This window comes from Papio anubis, chromosome 3 (assembly GCF_008728515.1).
Source record: "Papio anubis isolate 15944 chromosome 3, Panubis1.0, whole genome shotgun sequence".
Classification (NCBI taxonomy): Eukaryota; Metazoa; Chordata; class Mammalia; order Primates; family Cercopithecidae; genus Papio; species Papio anubis.
The window spans coordinates 146904509-146928004 of NC_044978.1; the positions used below are offsets into that span (position 1 = coordinate 146904509).

The window sequence follows — 23496 nt, forward strand, 5'->3', positions numbered from 1 at the left end:
GGCCGGGCACAGTGGCTCATGCCTGTAATCCCATAACTCTGGGAGGCCAAGGTGGGCAGATCGCCTGAGATCAAGAGTTTGACACCAGCCTGGCCAACATGGTGAAACCCTGTCTCTACTAAAAATACAAAAATTAGCCAGGCGTGGTGGCGTGCACCTGTAATCCCAGCTACTAGGGAGGCTGAGGCAGGAAATCACTTGAACCCAGGAGGTGGAGGTTGCAGTGAGCCGAGATTGCACTGCTGCACTCCAGCCTGGGCAACAGAGACTCAGAAAAAAAAAAAAAAAAAAAAAAGGAAAAACTGCACTTAAAGATCAGAACAAAAAAAGCACATGATATCCCATATCAGTGTCTGTGGGTAAGAGCCAGCCTCTTCTATCTCTCATGAACTTGCAATCAAATGTTGGGCAGGGATGCAGTCATCTGAATGCTTGATTAGGGCTGAAGGATCAATCAAGTTAGTTCACTCACATGGCTGGCAAGTTGGTGCTGGCTGTTAGTGGAGGCTTTTTCTCCTCTCCACATAGGCCTGTTAATAGAGCTATTCGAGCAGAGTGGTGTGGATACTGCCTTCCCCCAGAGCAAGCAATCAAAGAGAATGAGAGGGAAAACTGCAATCAGTGCCTTTGTGACCCAGCCTCAGAAGTCACACACATTCAGCTGTATTCTATTGGTAAAACACAGCAGTCCTGATTCAAAGGGCTGATGCAGACCACCAGAAGTGACAATCATTAGGGGTCATCTTAGAGGCTGACTACCAAGGATCCCAAAATCTTTTTTTTAAATTTTTTTCCTGAGACAAGGTATGCTATGTTGCCCAGGGTGGAGTGCAGTGGCTAATCAAAGCCTCTAACTCTAGGGTTCAAGCAGTTCTCATGTCTCTGCCTCCTGAGTAGTTGGGACTACAGGCATACAGCACCCCACCAGGCTAATCCTAACATCTTGGTTTTCCTGTAACTTACTTTATAAAGCTAGTACTGGGTGTGCACAGTGACCCATGCCTGTAATCCCAACACTTTGGGAGGCTGAAACAGGAGGATCACTTGAGACCAGGAGTTCAAGACCAGCCTAAACAATATAGCAAGACCCTATCTCTATAACAAATTAAAAAAAAAATAGCTCAGTGTGGTGGCATGTGTCTGTAGTCTTAGCTACTCAGGAGGCTAAGATGGGAGGATCACTCTGAGTCCAGGAGTTCGAGACTGTTGTGAGCTATGATCACACCACTGCATTCCAGCCTGGGCAACAGAGCAAGATGCCATCTCAAAAAAAAAAAAAAAAAAAAAAAAAAAAGCAAGTACTGAGAATGTTGCAACAACCAGTACAATTCTACTTTGTATCATACTGTTCTCTTAAACACAGCTGTGTTCTCAAACACATACGTGGACATGAGTGCACTCCGGCATAACAGATTTTGTTTGGAGTTCCACAAATTAAAGACCCTTTGGTACAGTGTCAGCTCATTAGGGCACCAGATTCCATCTCAAACTCTGAATTTGAGTAAGCAGAGTTCAAGATTGCAGATTAAGGACCCAAATCTTTATTCTTTATACCTACTTTGTAGTTAGTTAACTGGGAAACACTTCAAGTTTTACCAGAAACCTCTAATTTTCTAGAAACCTTTACCTGTGTTCAAGATCCACTTTAATTAAAAATCTCTTGTAAATTATACTAATTTGGGGAAGGTGATTCAGCTTGTTGAGGGGTAATTAACCAAACAGCTGAGGTGGAAGTCTGGGTAGGTGAAAAAGTCATCAAATCTGAGTTAAGAAAGCTTGCAGCTTTCACCTCTCCGTCAAGACTAGCAAAGAGGCACTTTTGTGAAATCTTTGTTTGGGACTCACTTTTACTTCGTCACTTGTCCCATTTTAATTAAAGTTTGCCAACTGAAGGACCTAAGGAAACAATATAGTTCTGCATTTTGCCAAATTGGTTGATTTCCAGGGTCCCCAAAATTTAGCGGGGAGATTCAGAGGCTAGAATGGGAGAGTAGGAAGCACCAACTTGCTCTAAAAAGAAAATTGGGTAAAAACAGCACCCTTATTCCAGCTCTACAACCAAACCAACGAAGACTTGGGCCGGCTGGCTGCCTAGCCACAGCATTCCCTCCTACTTCCCCACTATCTCCTGACTAGCAAGTCATCTTTGGTCACATATCTTTAATTATGTAGTTTGAGACAGTCTCACTATCACCCAGGCTGGAGTGCAGTGGCGCGATCTCGGCTCACTGCAACCTCCGCCTCCCGGGTTTAAGTGATTCTTCCACCTCAGCACCCCGAGTAGCTGGGACAACAAGCGGGCACCACCACGCCTGGTTAATTTTTGTGTTTTTAGTAGAGATGGGTTTTCACCATGTTAGCCAGGCTGGTCTCGGACTCCTGACCTCAAGTGATCCGCCCACCTCGGCCTCCCGAAGTGCTGGGATTACAGGCATGAGCCACCAAGCCCGACTACATATTCCCTTTACTAATATTCCTGTTGAACTTAATTTTGGTCGTTTCCGGTGCAAACATGTTAGGGTAAAGGGAACCAATAACTGCCACATTTGATGTATTTTTGTAATCCCCATCTCCAATTTCCATCCGGGCCTGAGTAACCAAAAACACTCTACAGGGGTAGACTGCCTCAACAAACATCAATCTGTAACCACGTCTACATCTACCACGGTATTCTAAAGACTCCGTCGAGGAAAACCTTTAGCTCGGGCAAAGGGAGACACATTAGAAAACAGTCAGCCGCCGACGAAACAGGCTACGCGGAAGAGTTCAACACACAACCGGCCTCGCCCCGATTGCTTCACAGTCCTCAGCCACACCCCTCCCAACCGGAACTACATCCCCCGCGCTCCGCGCCCCCACGCACAGCGCGTCGTAGGCGTCTGAAGCCGCAGGCTCCCCCCGCCCCCCCGGCTTCCCGGGACGCATGGGCGTGCGCATGCTCGGCAGGCGGGGCCGCTGGAGTCTCCAGGCGCTGCAATCTGTTGCACTGCCGCCCGCGGGAGCCATCAGATCCGGGTCTTGTGGCTAAGAGTGACGTGGTCACTCGAATCAAAACAGAGGAGGGGGAGGAAGCCGGCAGCCAGGAGCGGCAGCGGCAGCAGCGTCCGGAGCAGCCGCAGCCTTCTGGAAGCTCCAGGCGGTCTTTCTGCCGAGCCTCGGTCCCGGCCCCCATCCTCCCCGCCCCATCGGTTGTTGTCTGGGCGGGTGAGTGTCTCCCCCTCTCCCACCAGCGTTTGCTGGCTCACCCTCCCCTCGCCCCAGTTTTTCCTGGGGGCTCCCCAGGCTCTCGGGGACTGCGGCGGCTGCGGCAGAACAGGGCTGTTTCTCGGGCTTAGCGATTCCCCGGCCGGGCTGGCGATTCTGCACTGGGAGAAGCTCCGCTGCTGCCGAGCCCGCGCCCCCCGCAGAGTCTGCAATTGGGCTTTCTCTGCAGGATGTCAGAGTCGGTGTTTGGCAGGAAAGGGCAAGGTAGCCACGGATGGTTTTATTTTTAGGATCAGATTGTCGACACGGGTGGAGACGTATAATGGAGTAAAAAGAGAGTCGTAGCTGGAAGGAAAAACTCACAAATCCCGAAATCCACACTATCTTGTTTACCGTCTCCCTCAGCCCTTTCTGGGTACGGTGAAGTCACTAGGATGCATCCTTTGTTGTGATAAGTGAGACAAGAAAGCTGCCACCCTGAAAGCGAGAGCTTTTTAGCTCCTATTGTGTCGCGAATTTAAAGGATCCCCTTTTTCTGTTTGTTCAGTAGGTGGAACCAAGGCTGACAGTGAAGAGGTAGCAGCACCTTTTATTGGAACTAATAGTGTGTGATAAACTGGTTACCAGCTGTACCCGAAGTCCCGTGTTGCTGTTTAAAGGCAGACTTCACCAAAGTGGCTGTTTATATGTGCCAGGATTTTAGCAGAGACGGTTTGTTAGCTGTAGAGAGTCGGTAGGATGTTTTCAGTTACCCCAGTTGGCAAAACCGAGGCTGTGGCCTTAATAGAATGTCTTACTTTTGCTTCGAGAGAGTTGGTTGAGCTTCACACACGTAATAGCTACATTTGCAGAAGAGTCCTTCCAGTTCTTGTGTGTTATTGTCAGAAACAGTTAGCAGCTGTACACATAACTTGGAAAGCGTAAGACCTTCTAGGTGTTGGAGTCTTGCGACGCTTAGGAGGCATTCTCGCCGCCCGGCGCTGTGGAGGTTGCAGGAGGCTTTGCATTCCCTTCCACTTAGGGTGGCTGGCCGCGCAGATTCCTTTAGTGTAGCCTGCTCCGAACTTGCCGCTCTCCGCGGCCCTCCACAGCACTGCGACCAGAAAACCAAACCTTTTTGTCCTAACTTTTTTTTCCTCTTTTTTCCAACATGGTTTTTAAAAAGAACACCGCTTCACCCCCGCCCCCGAGAACTCATTAATTGAGGTGTTTGTGTGGTTAACAGCAAGAAAGAACAACAGTACGTGACAGTTAATTGCTCCTTATCAAACCAGTAAGAGTTACGAGTTTAGATTATTTCCTTGAAGGGTATGTCCTTGTGGTATGACATGAACCTCTTAACCAATCTTTTCTTCAGTGTTTGCCATTGAGATCTTTTTTTCTTACTACTGCAGTTGGAATCCTTCTGATTTAGAAGAAGGAAAAATTTCTTGAAGTTCTTTTTCAGCTTTTTACCTTTTATGCTAGCCTATAACTAATATTTTTGGTTATATGAAATACTTTGTGTAATAGAGAAAATGTTGATAAAAGCAGATGGGAAAAAAAATCAATAATTCTGCCACCCAAAGATCACCAAAATGTTAGTTTATACCCTTCTAAACTACTTTTTTGCATTTATATAGTTTATACAAATGTGGTATCATACCACATATGCTTTTCAGTACGTAACCTGCTTTTTCACATTCTAATATTTCTTTTTTGAGTAATAATTTAAAGTTTTCAGACATGGACTTCGGACCTTAAATTGTAGGGAGTATTCACTGTACAGTAGTGCCCGCTTATCCGTGGTTTCACTTTCAGGGGTTTCCCGAGTTTCAGTTTCTGTGGTCAACCACAGTTCGAAAATACAATCTCATTTTCAGAGACCATATTCACATAACGTTTATTATAGTATATTGTTATAACTGTTCTATTTTATTATTAACTATTGTCAATCTTTTACTGTGCCTAATTTATACATTTTATCATAGATGTGTATAGGAAAAAAACAGTCCATATATAGGGTTCACTATATGGGCTTTAGGCATCCACGGGGGGGTTGTTTTATAATTTTTTCATTTTAAAATTTAATAGAGACGAGATCTCACTGTGTTGTCCAGGCTAGTCTCAAACTCCTGATCTCAAGTGATCTTCCGGCCTCAGCCTCCCAAAATGCCAGGATTACAGGCATGCTGAGCCACCAGGTCCAGCCCACTGGGGTTTCTCTGAATGTATCCCTTGTGGATAATGGAGGACTTCTATGTTTGGCAAACCATAATTATTAAAAGCATGGTTTTAAAAGGATTCCTGACAAATCTCTATGATAATGTACGATTTAAGAAATTAATATGCATTGTGTGGCAAAGTAAGGCCTCACTTGTTTGGCTCTTGGGAAAGAAAGCACAGCCTGAGGATAATATGAAAGTTTAAATAGTTTTTGCTAACTCAGTGGTTTGATTTGGGTAAAGATTTAGTTCTATTCCGTAGTTACACCCTGTTCCAAATGTTGATCAGATGTTCAGGATCCAGGCAGTAAGGTCCTGGAAGATTTTAACTTTACACATCACACTTTTTGTTTTTTGGGGGGGAGATGGAGTCTTGCTCTATTGTACAGGCTGGAGTGCAGTGGTGGATCTCAGCTCACTGCAACCTCTGCCTCCTGGGTTCAAGCAATTCTCCAACCTCAGCCTCCTGAGTAGCTGGGACTACAGGTGCACACCATCACGCCCGACAAATTTTTGTATTTTTAGTAGAGACGGGGTTTTACCATGTTGGCCAGGCTGGTGTCAAACTCCTGACCTCAAATGATCTGCCCACCTCGGCCTCCCACAGTGTTGGGATTACAGGCGTGAGCCACTTCGCCTGGCCCACATCACACTTAATATACATTGAGCTACCAGTTGGCACCAAAAAGAGCCTGCTATGGAAGGAAATGTCCTCTTCATCTCAACTTCAAAGGATAAGTACATGCCATGAACTATCCTAAATCTGCTAATAACTTATTTTGAGTTTGAGCCTCATAAACTTACCTGAAATCTTGAAATCTCTATTTTCATTTTGCAGTGCTTGGATGAGCAGTCCTAGATGTTTACTACTCATTATACAACCTAGTTTCTTTTTCTTTGATTTGGCTTATAGTGTTCAATATGTATTCTAGATTTGGCCACTTCTTCCCATCCCTACTGCCATCAGCTTTGCCAGGTTATCTTCGTCTCTTACCTGATCTATTGCAGGAACTCCTGGTCTCCCTGCTTCCACTTTGGCTTTTTATTGTGCATTTCCCTTACTAGCCTAAGAGATCCTTTAAAATGTAAATTACCTTGACACCCCCTTGTTGAAAGTTTTCCATCCATATTCAAAATAAAATCTAAACTCTACCAAAGCTTGCCAGGCGCTACAAGTTTCGGCACTGCCTTCCTCTCTTACCTTACCTTGTTTCCTTCTACTTAGTTCAGTACCCTGGAGCCTGGCCACGTGAGTTTCTTCCTGTGTATCAATCCCACTTGCATTTTTGTCCCTGGAAGTTGCCAAGCTGGTTCTTGCTGCAGGGCGTCTGCATTTGCTGCACCCTGGGGCTTCAGTACTCTTCTCCCAGATCTTGCTGTGGTTGATACCATTGTGTTATTCAGGTGTTAGGTCGGATGTTGCCTCTTCAAGGAGACTGACCAATCTCTCCCTTGTATTTTATTTTCTTCACAGCATTTATCAATATATGGAATTTTAAAAAAATGTTCTGTCTCCTACCCTGGAAATTAAGCTCTGTGAATATGAGACCTTGTCTGTCCTTTTCACTGCACAGTAGGTACTCAGTGAATGTTGGTTGAATAAATGAACTTAGTGAATGTCTGTATTCCTCTTGAACATACTGTCTATCGTAGGCCTTTTTTTTGTTTTTTGTTTTTTGTTTTTTTCCCCATGAAAAAACCCTAATTTTCAGCCTCTTTTTATAGGACAGTGCCTTATTCTCTTTGGTGTTTGGGTCAGAGTACACTTATATTCTACTTTAGACCTGTGGAATTAATTTCTGGGAGAAATGGGTCTTTAAAATCTGTATTTCAATAAATCAGGTGATTTTAATGCATATCAAACTTTGAGAATCTCTCAATGTTTTAGTGGCTTTTCTTTGGAAGATTGATTATAGTAGTATTTAGATAGCTACCATTTTTTTGGAACACTGCTTTATATGTCAAACGTTATGCTAAAAATTACTATTACATGTTTTCATATAACTGCAAAGCAACTCAGATATGTAGGTATCATACAAATGAAGACAATGAGACACAGTAAGTGGCGGAAACTTGAATTTGAAACCCAAGTCTTTTTAATCACTGTACCCTACTGCTTCAGAACTACAGAGTTTAGAATTGTGTTCAGTACATTAAGAGAGGCCGTGTTTTTGTTCAGGACACGGTAGTGTTTTCTGTTCCTTTTCCAATCCTGTCCTTAATGACGTCCATTGTTTTGTTGGTCTTTTTGCCTGAAGTTGCACAAACAGGAGATGACCTTAAAACACATTCTGTGGCATGGCGCGGTGGCTCATGCCTGTAATCCCAGCACTTTGGGAGGCCGAGGCGGGTGGATCACGAGGTCAAGAGATTGAGATCATCCTGGCCAACATGGTGAAACCCCTTCTCTACTAAAAATACAAAAATTAGCTGGGCGTGGTCATGCATGCCTATAATCCCAGCTACTCGGGAGGCTGAGGCAGGAGAATCACTTGAACTCACAAGGCGGAGGTTGCAGTGAGCCATTGCACCACTGCACTCCAGCCTTGTAACAGAGCAAGACTCCGTCTCAAAAAAATAAAGAAACAAAAAACATTCTGCAAAGACTCCTAGGTCTTGCATTGTTGTATTGAGTGCTGAGAGCCCACCAGGCTTCAAGTAATTTTGGAGCATTTTCTTCTTACTTGTGTATTACCTGCTCATTCCCCACACACAAAACCTATTACTTTGTGTTGATCAAATCATCAGAGTTCTCCCTACATTTTCTCCTTTGATTTGTGTTTTACTATTGAATTGAGTGGCGCGACCATGGCTCACTGTAGCCTCAACCTTATGGGCTTATGCGATTCTCCCGCCTCAGCTTCCTGAGTAGGTAGGACCACAGGCGCATACTACCACACTAATTTTTGTTTGTTTGTTTTTTGTGGAGACAGGCTCAGGTTGGTATGGAATTCCTAGGCTCAAATGATCCTTCTGCCTTGACTTCCCAAAGTGCTGGGATTACAGGCGTGAACCACTGCATCCAAAGATATTTTTTCTTTTTTCTTTTTTTTTTTTTTGAGACGGAGTCTCGCGCTGTGTCACCCAGGCTGGAGTGCAGTGGCGCGATCTCGGCTCACTGCAAGCTCCGCCTACCAGGTTCAGGCCATTCTCCTGCCTCAGCCTCCGAGTAGCTGGGACTACAGGCGCCCGCCACCACGCCCGGCTAGTTTTTTGTATTTTTAGTAGAGACGGGGTTTCACCATGTTAGCCAGGATGGTCTCGATCTCCTGACCTCGTGATCCGCCCGCCTCGGCCTCCCAAAGTGCTGGGATTACAGGCTTGAGCCACCGCGCCCGGCCAGATATTTTAAACAGATTTACTTGAAGTTTTCCTTTAATATTGGGCATGAATGTAGTTTCCAGTTTTTCACAATTATAAATAATATTATGGTGAACCATGGCTTTAAATAATTAACCTAAAAACTGAATAATTACAGCAGCCAGTCTAATTACAAATAGAAGGTATATTAAAGACTTCATAATTTTTTTTTTTTTTTTTGAGACACAGTCTTACTTTGTTGCCCAGGCTGGAGTGCAGTGGAGTGATCTCAGCTCACTGCAACCTCTGCCTTCCGGGTTCAAGCAATTCTCCTGCCTCAGCCTCCTGAGTAGCTGGGATTATAGCCATGCGCCACCATGCCTGGCTAATTTTTGTATATTTAGCAGAGACAGAGTTTCACCATGTTGGCCAGGCTGGTCTTGAACTCCTGACCTTAGGTGATCCACCCGCCTTGGCCTCCCAAAGTGCTGGGATTACAGGTGTGAGCCACTGCTCCCGGCTGAGACTTCTTAAATGATTTTAATCATAATTCAACAAGTATATACAGCATATATATATACTTGCATATGCTTACAAAATGTTACATGAAGTTTTTAAACATTTTTATTTATTTGTTTGTTTTTGGTATTTTTTGAATTCTAAAATCTTCCTGAGACATAAAGATTTGTCTTTTTTTCTTTTCTTTTTTTTTTTTTGTGAGATGGGAGTCTCACTCTATCACTCAGGTTGAAGTGCAGTGGGGCGATCTCGGCTCATTGCAACCTCTACCTCCCAGGTTCAAGCTACCCTCCCACCTCAGCCTCACTAGTAGCTGGGACCACACTTGGCTAATTTTTGTATTTTTTGTAGAGGTGGGGTTTTGCCATGTTGCCCAGGGTGTTCTCAAACTCCTGAGCTCATGCAGTCCACTTGGCTCGGCCTCCCAAAGTGCTGGGTTACAGGCATGAACCATCGTGCCGGTCAGACATGAAGGTTTTTTTTTTTTTTTTGAGATGGAGTCTCACTCTTTCGCCAGGCTGGAGTACAGTGGCCCGATCTCAGCTCATTGTGACCTCCGCCTCCCGCGTTCAAGTGATTCTCCTGCCTCAGCCTCCCAAGTAGCTGGGATTACAGGCACGTGCCACCATGCCCAGTTAATTTTTGTATTTTTAGTAGAGACAGGGTTTCACCATGTTGACCAGGATGGTCTTGATCTCTTGACCATGTGATCTGCCCACCTCGGCCCCCCAAAGTGCTGGGATTATAAGCATGAGCCACTGCGCCCAACCGACATGAAGGTTTTTAATAGAAGCTGTCTCTGAGGAGAGGAAAGTACCTCCTTTTTTCCATTTTTTTTTTAACTTTTGGTATTTAAATTTTAAATTATAAATGTATATTTTATTTTTAAAAAATTAACTCTTTGGGAAAGTATATTTTTCTAAACCAATTTTTAGGTGTATAGTAGGACTTATATATGTTTTTGATAACATTTAAGACTTCTGTTCTTTTGTTTTGGAGAAAGTTACCTTTTTATTGCTTATTTTCATATTGAATTTTCATTTCCTTTTTTTTTTTTTTAAATTTAGGCCACAGCACAGATGTGTCTCAGCTTTGTAAAAATACAGAATGGCAGAATGAAGCTGGTTTATGCTTGACTGCACTCATTGACAAGTATTACAAGTGCAGAGCTTTCAAAATTCAATAGTGAATAAAGGTGTTTCAAATCGAATTACGGATGCAGTAAGCATCTTCCTGGTATATGCACCAGACTTAGAGGTCAATGTTCTGGCTGCTATCATGTTTTATCTTGCAACATAGTTTTTTTCTTTGTTTGCTTGCTTGTTTGTTTTGAGATGGAGTCTCCCTCCGTGGCCCAGGCTGGAGTGCAGTGGCAGGATCTCGGCTCACTGCAAGCTCCGCCTCCCAGGTTCATGCCATTCGCTTGCCTCAGCTTCCTGAGTAGCTGAGACTACGGGCACCCGCAACCATGCCCAGCTAATTTTTTTGTATTTTTAGTAGAGATGGGGTTTCACCGTGTTAGCCAGGATGGTCTCGATCTCCTGACCTTGTGATCCGCCCGCCTTGGCCTCCCAAAGTGCTGGGATTACAGGTGTGAGCCACTACGCCCGACTACAATATAGTTTTTATAAACAAGTTTACTCTTTTTTTTTTTTTCTTTGAGATGGAGTCTCACTCTGTCACCCAGGCTGGCGTGCAGCAGCACGATCTCAGCTCACTGCAACCTCCACTTCCCAGGTTCAAGCAATTCTTGTGCCTCAGCTTCCCGAGTAGTTGGATTATAGGCACCTGCCATCATGCCCAGCTAATTTTTGTGTTTTTAGTAGAGACGGGGCTTCACTCTGTTGGCCAGGCTGGTGTCAACTCCTGACCTCAAGTGATCTGCCCACCTCAGCCTCCCAAAGTCCTGGGATTACAGCTACCATGCCCTGGCAAAAACAAGTTTGCTTTTTATACAATACATATTTTGCTGCTTTGTTACTCTTAGGAAAGGTAATGTAGAAGAAACTGACTTGCTTGAAATTTTGAACAGACTTTTAAAATCTGTTTATTCATTTTATTTGTTAACAATTGCTTTTCTCTCTCTTTCTCTCTCTCTCTCTCTTTCTCTTTCTCTCTTTCTTTCTGTCTCTCTATGTCTTTTTTTTTTGACAGGGTTTTGCTCTTGTTGCCCATGCTGGAGTGCAATGGCACAGAGCATAGTCTTGGCTCACTGCAACCTCCACCTCCTGGGTTTAAGTGATTCTCCTGCCTCAGCCTCCCAAGTAGCTGGGACTGCAGGCACTCGCCACTATGCCCAGCTAATTTTTGTATTTTTAGTAGAGAGAGTGTTTCACCATGTTAGCCAAGCTGGTCTTGAACTCCTGGCCTCAGGTGATTCGCCTGCCTTGGCCTCCCAAAGTGTTGGGATTACAGGCGTGAGCCACCATGCCTGGCCCAATAATTGCTTTATCACGGTAGTTCTAAGCATTTTTCCCAATATGACTAATGATGTTTATGCACATCTTTGTGCACATGTCATCTCAGCTATGATATGGAAGAAAGAGGCTGTGAGTTACATAGTTTGGAGAGCAGTAGCCATACTCTGCTTCTTTCATTTTTATTTTAGTTAGAAATGGGGTCTCTGTCACACAGGCTGGAGTGCAGTGGTGTGATCATAGCTCACGGTAGCCTTGAACTCCTAGGCTCAAGTGATCCTTCGCAGCCTTCTGAGTAGCTGGGACTACTACATAAGAAGGCACATGCCAGCATGCCTGGTTAATTTTTAAAGTTTTTCATAAAGACGGTCTCACCACCTTGGCAGGCTAGTCTCGAACTCCTAGGCTCAAGCCATTCTGCTTCAGCCCCTCAGAGTATTGGTTTTACAAGTGTGAGCCACTGCCCTCAGCACTCTGCTTCTTTCTGCTCAGAGAAATCATAAAGACAAACATGTGAATGAAATATTAAGGAAAAGTCTTGATTCTGTTGTAATTTATTTAGATAACATGCATCATTAACAAACTAGTACCATTGCTTGTAATATACCTCTCAAGTTTAGAACACAGTAGTATTTTGTAATCCAGCTGTTAAAAACTGCTTTCTGGCCAGGCATGGTGGCTCGTGCCTATAATCCCAGCAATATGGGAGGCTGAGGTGGGGAGATCACTTGAGCTCAGGAGTTCAAGACCTATCTGGGCAACACATCGAGACCCCGTCTCTACAAAAAAGTAAAAAAATTGTGTGAGTGTGATGGCACGCACCTGTGGTCTCAGCTACTCCGGAGCCTGAGGTGGGAGGATTGCTTGAGCTGGGGAGGTTGAGGCTGCAGGGAGCTGTGATCACACCACTGCACTCCAGCCTAGGCAACAGAGACCCTATCTCAAAACAAAAACCTACTGCTTTCTTAACATTTATAAGTGGGGCCATTGTGGTGGCACACGCCTGTAGTCCTAGCTACTTGGGGGACTGAGGTGGGAAGATGGCTTGAGCTTAGGAGGTCAAGGATGCAATGAGCCATGATTATGCCACTGCACTACAGCCTGGGCAATAGAGACCCTGTCTCAAAAAAAAAAACAAAAAACAAAAAAATCATTTATAAGTAACTTGTATCCACTATTATGTGGGATCAACGTAATATGGATTTTTTTTTTTTTTAAAGAGACAGAGTCTTGCTCTGTCACCCAGGCTGGAGTGCAGTGGCGCGATCTTGGCTTGCTGCGACCTCTGCTTACTGGGTTCAAGCAATTCTTCTGCCTCAGCCTCCCAAGTAACTGGGATTACAGATGTGCACCACCACGCCCAGCTAATTTTTGTATTTTTAGTAGAGATAGGTTTCCGCCATGTTGCCCAGGCTGGTCTCGAACTTCTGACTTCAGGTGATCCACCCAGCTTGGCCTCCTAAAGTGCTTGGATTACAGGGCCTGGCCTGGAATTTTTATATTTTCTGTTAAATTTTTCTGTTTCTGATTTATGAAAAAATTTTCCTAGCTGGGCACAGTGGCTCACGCCTGTAATCCCAGCACTTTGAAAGGTCGAGGCAGGTGGATCATCTGAGGTAAGGAATTCAAGACCCACCTGCCCAACATGGCAAAACTCTGTCTCTACTAAACATACAAAAACTAGCTGGGTGTGATGATAGGCACCTGTAATCCCAGATACTTGGGAGAATCACTTGGACCCAGGAGGTGGAGGTTGCAGTGAGCTGAGAATGTGCTGCTGCACTCCAGCCTGGGCGACAGAGGGAGACTCCTGCTCTAAGAAAGAAAGAAAAACATTTTCCTGAGTATTTGTTTGTTTGTTTGTTTGTTTGTTTTTTGAGATGGAGTCTCACCCTGTCACCCAGGCTGGAGTGCAGTAGTGCGATCTCGGCTCTCTTCAACCTCCGCCTCCCGGGTTCAAGCGATTCTCCTGCCTCAGCCTCCCGAATTGCTGGTACTACCGGCGTGCGCCACTATGCCCCGCTAATTTTTTTTTTTTGTATTTTTAGGAGAGACGGGGTTTCACCATGTTGGCCAGGCTGGTCTTGATTTCCTGACCTTGTGATGTGCCCATCTCAGCCTCCTTTAAAGTGCTGGGATTATAGGCATGAGCCACGGCACTCGGCCATATTTTCCTGAGTTTACAATGTTAAAATTTAGAATATGACTAGTAAATATTCTTGGGTATAATTTTTTTTTTTTTTTTTTGTGATGGAGTCTCACTCTGTTGCCCAGGCTGGAGTGCAATGGCGTGGTGTTGGCTCACTTCATCCTTTGCCTCCCGGGTTCAAGCAGTTCTCCTGCCTCAGCCTCCTGAGTAGCTGGGAGTACAGGCGCGCGCCACCACACCCGGCTAATTTTTATATTTTTAGTTGAGACAGCATTTTACCACATTGGCATGCTGGTCTCGTGAACTCCTGACCTTGTGATCCACCCGCCTCGGCCCCCCAAACTGCTGGGATTACAGGTGTGAGCCCCAACGCCTGGCTTTTTTTTTAGGATTTAAAAATTTTCTCTCCGTGACACAGGAGGTCCTGATGACATGTGCCCTCTTGGCTGGAAATTTTAGAAAACGTTTTCAAATTATGAAACTTATGGTTATAATATTGAATACAAACAAAGATGATTTAATTGAAAAGCTTTCCTTTGTTTGACTATTTATGATCAGTTTGACCCCTAAACCTTGACCAGGCAGAGAGAATTCTTAGGATTGTATAAAAGTAAACTGCAGCCAGGAAAGGACAGGAAATTAGTAGGTGAGAGACCAAGATTAAGAATAGAAGACCTCTTTCTTCTCTTTCCCTTTTATGCAGATGAGTGATAGCTTTGGCCCCAGCGAAACATACACACTCCAGAGCACTATACAGAGAACTTTGGCTAAGGGTTAAAGATACTTTGGTCTTCAGCTGACCCCAAGTTTTAAAACTTTTTCAGTTTATTAAGTACTGTTACAAATTCTCACTTGATCTTTGCACAAGTGTTTAAAATGAATAGTTTCAATGATCACTCCTGTTTTATGGATAAACTGAAGTCACAACGAGGCTAAGTGATTTATCTATTAATATTTCTCAGTACTGCCGTAAGTTCTTTGTCTAAGGATGTTCTTTCTGCTATCCCATGATGTTCTGGCAAGTGTAGTCTAAAGTGATTCTAGAATAGGAGTCAGATCTAGGTAAAGAAAAAAGGGTCACCAAGGAAAGAGAGGGTAATGTTTAAGACAGTCCTTTGGTCTGAATGCTTGTGTTCCCCACAATTCATATTTGAAATCCTGACCCCCAGTGTGATAGTATTAGGAGGAGGTGGGCCTTTGGGTAGTGATTAAGTCATGAGGGTGGAGCCCTCATGATGAGGAGTAGTGCCCTTATAAAAGAGGGCTCAGAGAGCTGCTCGCCCTCTTCCACCATAGTAAGACACAGTGAGAAGGCACCATCCACCAACCAGAGAGTGGGTCCTCAGCAGACTCTGAATCTACCAGTGCCTTGATCTTGGACTTCTTAGCCTCTAGAACCGTGAGAAGTAAATTTCTGTTGTTTGTAACCTACCCAGTCTGTGTTATTTTGTTTAAGCAGCCCAGTAGACTAAGGCACCTGAGAAAATAGGGTCACATTTAATGAGAATTTCTAGAAAAATGGTGGCACCCTGGGGAGTGAATCTTTAACAGAATCATGTGTTGCAGAGAAATGGAAACATTAAGGAGATGAGGAAATTCTCTCTGACCTTGAAGAGTTAAGCATAGTAGCGATGGAATAGAGGGTTAAGGGGAAGAGTGTTCTCCTTTTCTTGAGTTTTGAGCATTCTCTGGAGTAGTGATCACAAAGGTAATTTGTAACTTTTATTTAGTTGTTAATTATATATTGGTAGGCAATTATTATTTAAATTAACAGTTAACTTGATTGCAAGCTCTTGATGGTAAAAGCTACCTTTGTTTCTTCTGTATCCTCCTCTGAACTCTCTTGCTGGTTACTTAGTCCCCTGAGAACTTGTTAGATACATCCTTTTCAAGAAAGGAGAAGTGAGAGAAGACAGGGCGTTTGAATCCCACCTCCTGTGCTGTGTGACTTTGGGCAAATTACTGAAGCTTTCAGAGCCTCAGTCCTTTCCTCTTTAATTGAGTGGGTGAGAACTGCTGTATCTCCAAAGTTGTCATAGTGCCACTTTTGAAGTTGTGGTTTGTTGAATATAAATAAATGAAGACTTGGTATACTGTCATCCAGTGGTCCCCAACCTTTTTAGCACCAGGGACCATTTTCATAGAAGACAGTTTTTTCACAGACAGTGGGCCAGGGCGGGGGTGGGGGGAGGGGGGAGGATGGTTTTGGGATGAATCTGTTCTACCTCAGATCATCAGACATTAGATTCTCATAAGGAGTGTGCAGCCTAGATCCTTCGCATGCAGTCGCTCCAGTGAAAATCTAACGCCATCGCCGATCTGATAGGAGGCAGAGCTCAGGTGGTAATGCTCAGGTGGTAATGCTCATTGGCCCGCACCTCACCTCCTACTGTGCTGCCAGGTTCCTAACAGGCCACAGACAAGTACCAGTCCATGGCCTGGGGATTGGGGACCCCTGTACTAATCTATACCTGATCTATACAGTGATATCTTGCATAGGCCTCTGGCCATGCTGACCTAGTTTATTCTATATATTCCTGTTGTACTCTGTGGAAAATAAACTTCTGTTGTCCCTTCTCACCTGCTCTAGTTTCTTCCTTTTGAATAGTATGCCCTCTGAAAAGGGTGTCTTTAAGCTTTTGCTTTCTTGTAAAAATATTTTATAAGAATTTCAGGGATGGGCTGGGTACAGTGGCTCATGCCTGCCATCCCAGCACTTTGGGAGGCTGATCACCTGAGGTCAGGAGTTCGGGACCAGCCTGGCCAACATGGTGAAACTCCATCTCTACTAAAAATACAAAAATTAGGCGGGTGTGGTGGCGCGCACCTGTAGTGCCAACTACTCGAGAGACTGAGGCAGAGAATCACTCAAACCCGGGAGGTAGACGTTGCAGTGAGTTGAGATTGTGCCACTGCACTCCAGCCTGGGCAACAGAGCAAGACTCCGTCTCAAAAAAGAAAAACAAAAATTTGTAATGATGAGTTTCAGGGAATTTTAATCCTGAGTGAGTTTCGATCACAGAGAATTGTGATATTAAGGGCATATAATGGGGTTTATTTAATCATTTAAATTTTGTATGTCTTTAACTTCTCCCAAGTATAGCTTTAGAATAATTTTTAGCAAACAGTAATTGACCAATTTGAACTTGAGTCTGCATCCTTTTTTTTTTTGAGACAGAGTCTCGCCCTGTTGCCCAGGCTGGAGTGCAATGGCGTGATCTCAGCTCACTGCAACCTCCGCCTCTCAGGTTCAAGCCATTCTCCTGTCTCAGCCTCCCGAGTAGGTGGCATTACAGGCACGCGCCACTACACCAGTCTTTTTTTTGCCTGCCTCGGCCTTCCAAAGTGCTAGGATTATAGGCGTGAGCCACCATGCCCAGCCGAGTCCGCATCCTTTTCTTGCCTACTTACCATCAGAGATGCAAATGTAGTTTAAGAGAAAAGTATTTTATTGCTAAGAACTAAAAGGAAGTTTTTTTTTTTTTTTTGAGATGGAGTCTTGTTCTGTTGCCCAGGCTGGAGTACAATTGCAATGGTGTGATCTCAGCTCACTACAACCTCCGCCTCCTGGGTTCAAGCGATTCTTCTACTTCAGCCTCCCAAGTAGCTGGGATTACAGGGGTGCACCACCATGCCCAGCTAATTTTTGTGTTTTTAGTAGAGACGGGATTTCACCATATTGGCCAGACTCGTCTTGAACTCCTTACTTCAGGTGATCCGCCTCCCTTGGCTTCCCAAAGTGCTGGAATGACAGGCATGAGCCACTGCGCCCGGATGAACTAATATGAAGTTAATTGGTAGTTATCTAATTTCTGTACTGCCCTAAAGTTGTCTTTGTAAGGGTAAAACAAACATAACTAGCATGATTGGTCATATCTGGCAGATGGTGAATGAGTCCTGGTCAGGAATTTACAATGTGACTTCCTGTATAAGATCTGTCATATACTAGATGTGTGATCTTGGTGAAATTACTACCTTAGCTGGGGCTATGTTCCTCTTTTTAAAAACAAAATTTTCCTGCTTTGATTTTTATCAGAAGGGCTCTTATTAAGATGTGAAAGTAGTAAAGCTACATTAGAACATAAACTAGGTGTGGCAATATTTGAGAGCCATTTGTGTTAAAAGAATAATCAGCTTTGAATATTTTGTAAAAAGTATTGTGTATGAGTATGTTTGAACACTTCATTATACTGAGACTGAGTAATCTGATAAAAGTCATCCCAACTACTTATTGATGCTTTTTAAGATAAAAATGCATAGAATGCTTCCTCTGGCCTGCCATTTCATTGACCAGTATCTCTATTTTCTGTTATATAAAAACTAATTGCATACATTCTATTTTTTTAAACCTTTTTTTTCTTTTTTACTGAGCAGGCAATGGTTATGAATAATTGCATACCTTCTAAATTGTTACTGTACATTTTCTTCTTCTTTTTTTTTTCTCTTTTAGCACATCAGATTGCATTGCATTTATTACATTTTCTTCTTGCTGAGGGTTTTTATTTTTATTTTTTCATTTTTTCAGATGGAGTCTTGCTCTGTCACCCAGGCTGGAGTACAGTGGCGCAATCTCCGCTCACTGCAACCTCTGCCTCCTGGGTTCAAGTGATCCTCCTGCCTCAGCCTCCCAAGTAGCAGAGACTGCAGGCGTGTGCCACCACGCCCAGCTAATTTTTTGTGTGTGTTTTTAGTAGAGATGGAGTTTCACCGTGTTCGCCCGCCTGGTCTTGAACTCTTGGCCTCAGGTGATCCGCCCTTCTCGGCCTCCCAAAGTGCTGGGATTACAGGTGTGAGCCACTGCACCCGGCCTATTTTTAACATGGAAAGACTTGTGATATTGTTCTTCATCACTGTGAAGATTTGGCTGGCTATGTGAAAAGTAACTTTATCATAAATCACGTTCTTTAAAATCACAATAAAGAGAGTTTTCATATTCTGGCCTTGAATTAGCCAGTGTTGTTCCCCCCTTCTCAGGAAAAGCACTGCTTGCATGGAGTGGGGGAGAAGGGGGGGAGATCATTGTTTTTCTATAAAAATGTATCGTTAAAAAAACTTTTATGTATTAATAATTTGAAATTTTTAGCACTAAAAGGTAGAATGGTGTAATGAATCTCTGTGGACCCATCACTTGCCTTCAACAGTTAAACTCATGGTGGTTTTGTTTCATCCATACCTCTCCCCTCTTGGCAGGTTTATTTTAAACTAGACCCCAGGCATTGTATCACTTTAACTGAAAATACTTACTGAGATCCCTAAGAGATAAGGACTCTTTTTGGATGTGATCATTGACATTGTACTTATGTAACAATGTCATTTCAACAGTGTTCAAAGTTCCTGATAGTTCATAAATGTCCTTTTACTAGGTTGGTTTGAATCAGGATTGGTATCTCTTAATTTTGTTTTAATCTGTAACCATTCCCCTGCCATCTCTTAAGATTTATTTATTTATTGCCATTTATTTGTTGAAGAAACTGAGTGACATTCCCTGGATTTAGCTGCTGCATCCAAAATTTTTTTTCCTGATTATAAAAGTCAATATGTAACCATTATATGATATTTGAAAATTGTACAAAGTGAAAAGTAAAATCCTGCCACCCAGAGATAACAGATGTTAAAGTGTTATGTTTTCTTTCAGCCTTTTCATTTGTATGTGTGTTCCTATGCCTTTAAAAACATGTGCATTTGCAGGCCAGGAGCAATGACTCATGCCTGTAATCCCAGCACTTTGGGAGGCCGGGGCGGGCGGATCACTTGAGGTCAGGAGTTCAAGACCAGCCTGGCCAAAATGGTGAAACCCTGTCTCTACTAAAAATGAAAAAAAAATTAGCTGGGTGTGGTGGCACACACCTGTAATCCCAGCTACTCAGGAGGCTAAGGCAGGAGAATCACTCGAACCCAGGAGGCGGAGGTTGCGGTGAGCCGAGATGTGCCACTGCACTTAAGCCTGGGCAAAAAAGGGAGACTCTGTCTCAAAAAATAAATTAATAAAAATAAATTAAAACGTGCATTTGCTATGTTTATTTTTATGCCCTTTTTAATATGCTTTTAACATTATATTGTGATCATTCCTTCATATTATCAAGAAAGAAAATGAGGCTGAATGTGGTGGCTCATTCCTGTAATCCCAGCACTTTGGGAGGCTGAGGCAGGAAGATCGCTTGAGGCTGAGGCAGGAAGATCACTTGAGCCTGGGAGTTCAAGACTAGCCTGAGAAGCATAATAAGACCCCGTCTCTACTTAAAAAAAAAAAAAAAAGCCAAGCATGATAACATATGCCCCCATAGTCCCAGCCACTTGGGATCAGATCACTTGAACCTGGGAGGTCAAGGATGCAGTGAGCCATGATTGCTCTACTGCATGCCAGCCTGTGTGACAGAGCGAGAGCCTTTCTCAAAAAAAAAAAAAGGAAAAAAAAAAGAAACATTTGGCTGTATAATACTTTACAGTGTGTATCACAATTTAAATATTTCTTTTTAGCTGGATATTTAGATTATCCCCATTTTTCACTACTTTAAAGCCATGATAACCATCTTTGTATATAAATCTTTGTACTTCAGATTATTTTCCTTGATAGGCTTAGAACTGGACTTATTCAGAGGGCATGCATGTTTTTTAACATCTGGATTTGTATTGCCAGAAAAGTTATCATAGTTTGTAATTTCCAATGCAGTGTATAAATGGCTGCATCTTACTAAAGAATTGGTTTGCATTTGCTCTTTATTTTTAAAATGTCTTTGCCAGCCATATTAGTGGAATGTTTGGAGTTTTTTTCCCCTAATTCTTTTGCTTTTTAAATTTTACTTGGGATTTTTTTTTAAATGCACAGTCTTGTGTCCTAAATTTGATATTTTTCATTGTATTTATCTTTTTTGCATTTTCTCTGTACTTTAATGGATGCAAAGTTTGTATGTATCTGTAGGAAGTCCTTCCCTGAATATCAAATAAATGTTAACCTTACTTATCTGGTAGAATTGCTGATTTTTTTTCTTCCTTAACTGCTAGTAGGTTTTCTTTTTCTTTTTGGAATTTTTTTCTGGGGAGCTTTCCAGCAAAAACTGGAAAGTCTACTAGACAAATTCTGAAAGAGCTATAACACTGTAGGTTTTCCTAGCACTGAATTTATTGAAATTGGAATCCCTTCCCCATTTATTTGTGATTCCAATTTTGATATATAAATATAAATAAATATATTTTGAGGGGAATTTGTTCAGACAATTCTATAAATCTGATTTGCTGGTTGTAAGTGTGTTTGTATGTGTGTGTTTGCACACTGTTTTTTAAAAACTTGTTTATTCCTGCCAGGACAAGGAAGACATTTGGCCTTAAAAATTTAACACAGGGTCATCAGGACTCATTCACCACTTCCCACATAAAAGTGGATTGTTGTGGAAACAGTAATAGTGAAATACCATTTTCATTACATTCCTATAGTACATAGCAGCTCACAAGCACTTTTATATTCAGTATATTCCAGGTTGGGCACAATGGCTCACGCCTATAATCCCAACACTTTGGGAGGCTGAGGCCAGAGGATCAGCCTGGCCTTGCTATGTCGACCATCCTGGGCAACATAGCAAGACCTCCGTCTCTACAAAAAAATTTATTTTTATTTTTAAATATATATTTTTCTTAATAGAGATGGGGTCTTGCTGTTTCTCAGGCCAGTCTTGAACTCCTGGGCTCAAGCAATCCTCCCACCTCAGTCTCCCAAAGTGCTGGAATTAAAGGCATGAGCTACCATGCCCAGCAAAAATATTTTTTTAAGTAGCTGGGTGTGGTGGCCTGCGCCTGTAGTCCCAGCTCCTCAGGAGGCTGACGTGGGAGGATCACTTGAGCCCCCATGAGTTTGAGGCTACAGTGAGCTGTGATTGCCTTTGCACTCCAGCCTGGGCAACAGAGCATGAGTCCCAGTCTCTCTCTTTAAAATATATATTTATGTATTAAATATATTAAACAAATACATTATATTAAATATGTATAAATATATATTAAATATAAATAAATGTATTGAATATATATTATAATTAAATATAAATATATTTAATTATAATATATATTTATATATATTTTGAGAAAGTTTATCTCTTTGCTCAAAATATATAATTATATCTCAATTTTCTCAAAATATATATTTAATTATATTTCAATTTTCTTTTGAACTGAATATGCTAAATTGTCTAAACCCAGTCTTACCCTCTATCATCACTTAATTTGTTGGTTAGAGATAATATATCATATATTTTCCAAAGACAGGCTTGTGGACTATAAAGGATCTAACAGCCAGGAGAGGTGGGTATTGGTGTATATGCATCCCTGCTGCTATTTTATGCCCAAATCTCTACTCCATAATGCTGCTTCCCACTGAGTCTATTCACATTCACTTTCTTCTCAACAGGGGGGCTTGACAGCCCTTCAGGGTCCAACAAGCAGGTTGAAAAAAGTGCAGTCCTTTCTGTAAATTACCAGACCTAAAATATATAAAAGCTATTATACAATGATGCTTGCTGCTTGGGAAGTGTAATCAGTGACAGTGGGTAAAAGAGAATGAGAAGGAGTGAGTTTTATTACTTGGGGCTTTTTTTTTTTTTTTTTGAGACGGAGTCTCGCTCTCGTTCTGTCACCCAGGCTGGAGTGCAGTGGCACGATCTCGGCTCACTGAAGCCTCCACCTCCCGGGTGCAAGCAGTTCTCTACCTCAGTCTCCTGAGTAGCTGGGATTACAGGCGCCTGCCACCATGCCTGACTAATTTTTGTATTTTTAGTAGAGATGGGGTTTCACCGTCTTGGCCAGGCTGGTCTCGAACTCCTGACCCTGTGACCCACCTGCCTTAGCCTCCCAATACTCTGGGGCTTTTAAGTGCAGTTCCTGGAGCCCCATTTTTATTAGACTGAGGTTATCTGGAGGTGATCACATCTTGCTCATCATTGTTTTTCCCATGCGTGTTGCAGTGTTCAGTATCAAGGTGTTCAAATGAGTTGGGCTTCAGTGAATTTTTCCTTTTTCTTGATGGTGTAAGTTCTCCTTAGCAGCTCCTGGTGATAATTCCTCTCTTGATGTTTTGGGGGCCTTTTCTGTATTTGCCAAGACTTGAGTGGTCATGATTTGATGTCACTGATAGTTTTAGGTTTCTATGTTGGCTCCACTTGTTATTTCTGAAGAAGTGTACTTGCTTTGGCAGGAGTAATATTCTCTCTTACTTCTCTCCTTTCTCTACCATTTTTTCCTTTGTCATCTCAACTATGGTAAGCATCCAGATGATGTATTTGATTGCAGGTGCACCTTGGGAAAAGATAAAAAACAAAACTAGGCATTGTCATTTTCCTGATTTTTTTCTGTCTTACATGTGTTTTTAAAACGAATTTAAAAATGAATTTCCATTTGCTTTTATTTTAAACTTAATTTAACAAAGTACTATACCAATATTAGTAGTTTATGGTAGATACACTGTTTCAGATACACTGTTTCACTGTTTAGATTCTCTTCAGCTGTTAAAGCTTCCACCAGAGAGAGAGTAAGTAGGGAAGGGAAAAGTAAACTTTGAAAACTGATTTTTGCAAACAATGATTGCCTCAGATTTAGGTCAAAGGCTGACTTTAGAAGTATCCATGATAGGGCCTGTTTATATACTTTTTAATATCTTCACTGATGATGGGATATGGTTAATTTTGTAACATTTACCTACAGAGTTACAATCCCTTTTATG

General features: G+C 42.6%; 1 protein-coding gene and 1 non-coding gene across 4 annotated transcripts in view; one reads left to right on the forward strand and one right to left on the reverse strand.

The window, feature by feature from the left end:
* Positions 1 to 2862: 2862 nt before the first annotated feature.
* Positions 2863 to 23496, forward strand: part of SMIM14 (small integral membrane protein 14) — a 77860-nt gene continuing 57226 nt past the window's right edge. Inside the window, exon 1 of one of the 3 annotated variants that reach the window (XM_003898596.2) lies at positions 2863 to 3204. The gene's annotated coding sequence lies outside the window, so the exon portion shown is untranslated. Of the gene's footprint in view, positions 3205 to 14269; positions 15200 to 23496 lie in introns of those variants that run through there. The other 2 variants (XM_017958645.3, XM_021938379.2) reach the window with 2 other exon arrangements.
* Positions 20830 to 20891, reverse strand: LOC116274310. The gene has a single exon (XR_004182938.1). It is a non-coding gene; the product is annotated as a U7 small nuclear RNA (small nuclear RNA).